Source organism: Loxodonta africana, chromosome 19 (genome assembly GCF_030014295.1).
Source record: "Loxodonta africana isolate mLoxAfr1 chromosome 19, mLoxAfr1.hap2, whole genome shotgun sequence".
Classification (NCBI taxonomy): Eukaryota; Metazoa; Chordata; class Mammalia; order Proboscidea; family Elephantidae; genus Loxodonta; species Loxodonta africana.
This window is the reverse complement of record NC_087360.1, coordinates 47,526,343-47,532,341: the sequence shown is the minus strand read 5'-3', so window position 1 is coordinate 47,532,341 and position 5,999 is coordinate 47,526,343. Positions and strand designations below refer to the sequence as shown.

General features: G+C 39.5%; 1 non-coding gene across 1 annotated transcript; it reads left to right on the top strand.

The window, feature by feature from the left end:
* Positions 1-4,881: 4,881 nt before the first annotated feature.
* Positions 4,882-4,990, top strand: LOC111751317 (U6 spliceosomal RNA). The gene has a single exon (XR_002786395.1). It is a non-coding gene; the product is annotated as a U6 spliceosomal RNA (small nuclear RNA).
* The last annotated feature ends 1,009 nt before the right edge of the window (positions 4,991-5,999 follow it).

The following is a 5,999-nucleotide window of genomic DNA, read 5'->3' as shown; positions in this document are numbered from 1 at the left end:
GCATCAATTCGTCTCAACCCACCTGGAACAAAGGAGAATGAAGAACACCAAAGACACAAGGAAAATAAGAGCCCAAGAGACAGAAAGGGCCACATAAACCAGAGACTCCGTCAGCCTGAGACCGGAAGAACTAGATGGTGCCCGGCTACCACCAACGACTGCCCTGACAGGGAACACAACAGAGAATCCCTGATGAAGCAGGAGAAAAGTAGGATGCAGGCTTCAAATTCTAGTAGAAAGACCAATCTTGTTGTTCTGACTGAGCCCGGAGGGCTAACAGGTCACGGCCTCCTTGCTCCCTGTTAGCCCAAAACTAAAACCATTGCCGAAGCCAACACTTCAGACAAAAATTAGACTGGTACATAAAAATGATATTAGTGAGGAGTGTGTTTCTTAGCTCAAGTAAACTCGTGAGACTATGTGGGCAGCTCCTGTCCAGAGGTGAGATGAGAAGGCAGAGGGGGACAGGAGCGGGTTGAATGGACACGGAAAATGCAGGGTGGAGAGGAGGATTGTGCTGTCACATTATAGGGAGAGCAACTAGAGTCACATAACAATGTGAGTATAAGTTTTTGTATGAGAAACTGACTTGAATTGTAAACTTTCACTTAGCACACAATTTAAAAAAAGAAGAAAAAAAAAGAATAAGCATAAAAACCTAAAGAACACGAATCATTCACCCATTCCGAGAGTTTCCCTCATTTTCTGTGTTTCTCATGAAAAGGAAATGCAGCCCTCTGTTCCTCCTGTTTTCAAGCCAGGCATGTCCTAGAGTATTCTACAAGGGCTGTGTGTGAACCAAGCGTTCCAAATTACCAGATTTAATCAGTTCAGCAGCGGGAAGATTCTGCAGGTTTGAACCGTTCAATGTGCAAACTCAAGTGAGTTTTAAGGATGACAGATTGATTTTGCTTCCTGAAAACAAATTTAAATTGATGAGACCTTAATGAATTCTTTCTCCCATTCCTAGCGGGGCTTCAGATAATGCTTTAATCACACTGTGGGTAAGAACTATTTGCCACACTCTGATAGTGAGAAGGCACTGGATTTCCCTTCCTGAAGAATCATGTGGTTATTAGAAGAGTTTGAGTCTAATGTGAACCTGTTTCCACTTTGATTGTCAACAATGCCCTCTCCACCTTTTCAGATGTCTATCAATCAGTCAATCAATCAGCAAGGGTTTATTTAGCCTGAGTTACCTGCTTGGTGGTGAGTGAGAGAGTAGAATCCATGGTTTCTCATTCATTCATTAATTTATTCATTCAGTAAATAGTGAGCGCCTACTCTGTTCAAAGCATTGTTCAAAGGATTTTGGATATATCATTAAACAAACAGAAAAAAGATCCCTACCCTCTTGAATTTTCATTGTATTGGGGGGAGACAGGTAATAAACAATAAACTTAATGAATAAATTATTAGTATTTTAGAAAGTTACAAGTGCTGTGAAAAAAAGAACTGAGTAATGTGGATTTTTTTAATGTGGAGTGGAAAATTGCTATAAGTAGCAATTTTTAAATAGGGTACTCAGGATAGGACTCTGGTCAGCCCTAGTTGATGGAATAATACAGCCCGTATGGAGTCCATGGTGGCAGCTGTGGTGGAGTAAGCAACTATGTGTCCAAGAGGTGAGGGAAGCCAAGAGAACCTGTGGAGGCACACAACGTGTCTCCAATACACCAGTAGCATGCTAGAGTCAATTATGCACATCTCTTGCCAACTCAATGTTTGGGGATGTCATATTGGTAGCTTGCAATCAGCTATGGTGGGAGTATTTACACTGTGGAAAATGGCAAACAGTACCAATCAGGACTGTGTTTTTTTAATGAGATCTGGTCTTTAAACATTTTTAGCATACTACTGAATGGACACAACTCCAGCCCCACACTAGAAGAAGTGTAGATATTTGTCCGTTAATAATAAGCATAGAGGGTAAGCACATTTATAGGGAGAAAGCACTATGGCAAAATTTCTCTTTTTGGAAGAGGGTCTCTTGAAGGAGCAGCTAGGTCAGTTTTGCATAATGGAGAGGAAAGAGAGGACGGTGTGTGAAAAGACACGATTGCATGGGCAGGGCATGGAGAGTGGGCTGAGCACGGTGTTATGGAAAATCTCCGTCATGCAAGCACCAGACTGACACTGAATTCGGCTTCTCAAGGTGGGACGGGATGCTTTCCAAACCTGAGCTAAAATTATCTTGTCTTTCACACCCCCACCAAAATCATTCCTAGCTCTCTGAAAGCTTTGCAGATCTTGATGAACATGGTCCACGTGTATCTTTAGGAATAGAATGTGGGCTCAGCATCTGCTTTGTTGGAGTTCTTTGAATTTTTCTCCATGGAAACGTGAGCTCGTAAGTAGAAACTAGAAAGCTGAATGCCCAGGTTCTTTTCCTATCTCTGTAAGTGGTTTGCTTGGTAACATCAGGCAAGTTATCTCTCAATGCTCAGTTTCCCCACTTTAAAACTATCATTTTATATTCTTCCCTCATTGGTAAATAAAGATAGATAATATTATCTTTGGAAATACTCCAAGCTTCTGTAAGAAAGACACAATTATATACTTATGAGAAATGGAATCATATTATTTTTATTCCAAGTATGAATACAAACACCCTCCAAAGTCTCAAAACGAAGAAAACTATTAACTGTTTCTGTTGTCTGATAGCCTTGTCTCCAATTGATGGTCCAGAATATCAGTTGTAGAACTACAGGGCATAAAGGTGATGTTCTGCTCAGATGTCAAGGTTCATCATAACATTCATTCTCCTTGAAATACTTAGCCCCAGCACCATTCCTCTTCGTGTCACTCCAACCCTGATGAATCCAGCTATTTTCTCTGTATGAGCTGGCACCAACGCCTCTGGCATGGCTGGAGAAAAATCACGCAACTTGGCAAATTGGTGATTCTTTAAATTCTTGATCAGCATCAAATGGGCATTCAAGATCACGCAACAAGGTTGTTATGCTTTTCTAATGTGATTTATATCCTATACACCACAAAACTATTTCGTACTTTGTCCATATCTCCCTTGACCCTCAGCTAATAAGCTCATCTTGCTCCTAACTTATAAAATAGAAACCACCAGACAGAAAATTCCTCACTTTGTCATCACTAACTCTACAGATCTACCTGCAACTGTATCCATCCCCTCTTCATGCCTTTTTAAGGAAAGAAGAATCCCTTTTCCTACCAGAACCCAGTTCCTCCAGGTAAGCCTAAAATCCTATCTCCACTCATTTTGGGGGGACCCTAGACCTTTGTATGTCACCTCTCTCTGCTTAGTTTCCAGTCTCTCCCTCTTGACTTGATTATTCCTTTAAGATGTTCCAGTGTCTATTACCTTAAATTTTTAACTTTTATTTTGAAATAATCTCAAACTTAAAGGAAAGTTATAGGAATACCATAAAACTTCAATATAGCCTTTACTCAGATTAACTAACTTTTGTTTTCTCTCTTTCTCCCTGACCTCCCACACACGCGTGTGCACACGTGCACACGCACACACACACACATTATTTCTTTTTCTGGACGATTTGAGAGTAAGTTACATATATCATGCCACTTCGTACCTAATACTTCAACGTGTATTTCCTTAAAAAAAGGACTTTCTATTATATAGCTAGAATAGGAGTATCAATTTCAGGAAACTTACACTGATGCAATACATATTCATAATCTCTATTCTATATTTTATCATTTTCCAATTTCATTAGTTGTCCCAATGGTGCTCTTTATAGTTACTTCTCCCAGTTTAAGTTCACGTATTTTATTTGATGGTCATGTTTCTTTAGCCTCCTTTAATATGGAACAACTCCTCAGTCTTTCTTCATCTTTCATAGCACCAATATTTATGAAGAATTGTTGTTAGTTGCCATTGAGTCCGCCCCAATTCTTGGTGACCTTATGTACAAAAGAACAGAATGTTGTGGGGTACCGCGCCATCTTCTTGATCATTAATATGTTTGAGTTCATTGTTGTGGCTATTGTTTCAGTCCATAGCATTGAGGGTTTCCCCATTTTCACCAATCTTCTCTGTCAAACATGATGTCCTTTTCTAGAGATTGGTTTTCCCTGATGACATGTCCAAGGTAAATGAGAATACAGGCAGTTATTTTATAAGGCGCTCATCCATTTAGGTTTATCTGCTGTTTCCACATAGTTAGATTCAGATTATGCTCAACCATCTTTTTGGAAAGCCCTACCTTGGCTCAACATCCCTCCATGCCGCCTTGTCTCCCCTCCCACCCTCAAAGGAAGGCTTTTTACAAGAGTTATCCACATGCTGCATGTGCTACACAGTTTAAACTTCTGTTCACATTTTTTGTTGTTGCTTTTTAAAATTCTGAAATACTTAAACATACAGAAGAATATAAGGAACATTTGTGGGAGTTATGAAGCATAATAAGAAAATAAATACCCATGAACCCACAACTTAACACCATGAGCTCCCCAGAGCTCATGCTACTGCACACTTGCCTCATTGGTCCTCTTTCAGTCCCTCCATTCCATGAAGCTCTCTTCTGCTTTGGGACCTTTTAATATGTTGTTCACACTTCTGTAAAATTTTCTTCCCCACATTCCTCTTCTGTTTCTCCTTAGTCTCTACTAAGTTCCAGTAGCAAGCAACTTCAGTTAGCTTTGCTAACTACCAAATCTAAAGTTGTTACTTAATATTATTTTCTGTCATAGTAGCCTGTTCTTTTCATTTACAGAACTTATCTTATCTTGGAATTATGTACATATAGCAGCTATCTCAGCTGTGTTCAACCGCTGACTCAGACACGTGCAAATATGTGTAAAAGACTGATGGGAGTGGACCCAGGGCCAGGTCTAGGGTGGAGTGAGTGAGGCACCCCCTTGGGCACAAAATAGAAGGGGGGAGTGCTCACTTCAGCAGCACATATACTAAAATTGGAGATTTTAATACAGAAAATTAGCATGGCCCCTGTGCAAGGATGACAGGCAAATTCATGAAGCATTCCATGTTTTTTGTATGAGAAGCTGACTTGAATTGTAAACTTTCACTTAAAGCACAATTAAAAAAAGATATAATGTTTCAAAACTAAAAATTAATGCAAAAAATCCATGATGAGCAAAGTGTCAAAATTTTAAATAAAGACAGGATCTGACCCTGCACTTTCATTATCTGCCTCACTTGCTTTACTCTAATCCTGGCCCTGGTTCCAATAAAAATTTATTTATAAATCCAGGTGGCCATAATTTTCCATGTTTTTTTTTTTTTGCATTAAAATATTATTTATCTTGATTGCTGAGGTTTTTGGAACCCTTTTAAAATTTGTATCACCCTACTCCCAACCCTAGATGGACTCCTCTATCATTATCACCAGGGTCTGAGGAGCCTCCAGGAAATGGTAGAGGTGCACATGTTTTGTTTGAAGACAATGGGCTATACTCAGACAGGAGAGGCAGTTCTAAACCCAGCACAGTGTCTGTCACTCAGACTGTCACTTGGCCTGGTTGATTTAAGTACCCTTTCTTTGTGGTTCCCTTTTCTTTGTGGTTCCCTATCCTAATTTTTTTTTTTTTTTTTATCCTATGTACCCTTTGCAAACTGCTTATTCGTGTATTACATGTCATTGAAATTACCTATTAATTTATAGGCTGTGAGCTCCTTGAGGGCCAGATTGCAGGTTTTATCTTTAACCCTGGAACCTGAACTATAGTAGATGTAATAGGGTGCCTAGAAATTTAGAACCTAACTTTTTTTTAGTGGACTTCATTTTTTAGAGCAATTTTAGGTTTACAGGAAAACTACGGAAAGTACAGACAAGAACCTAACATTTTTATAACTTAGATAGGCTCCCAACCAGTGAACTTAATGAACTCAACCCCACTGAATACCCCTCAGTCTGTAGGGCTGTTTTGTTTTTTTGGACAGAGTGGGCAGGGGGAATAAAATGAATAAATCTGCAAAGCATTCGATGGTCCTTCTGGGAGCAACCAAATGGATCAAGACCCCAATTCTTTTCTTTTTCAGG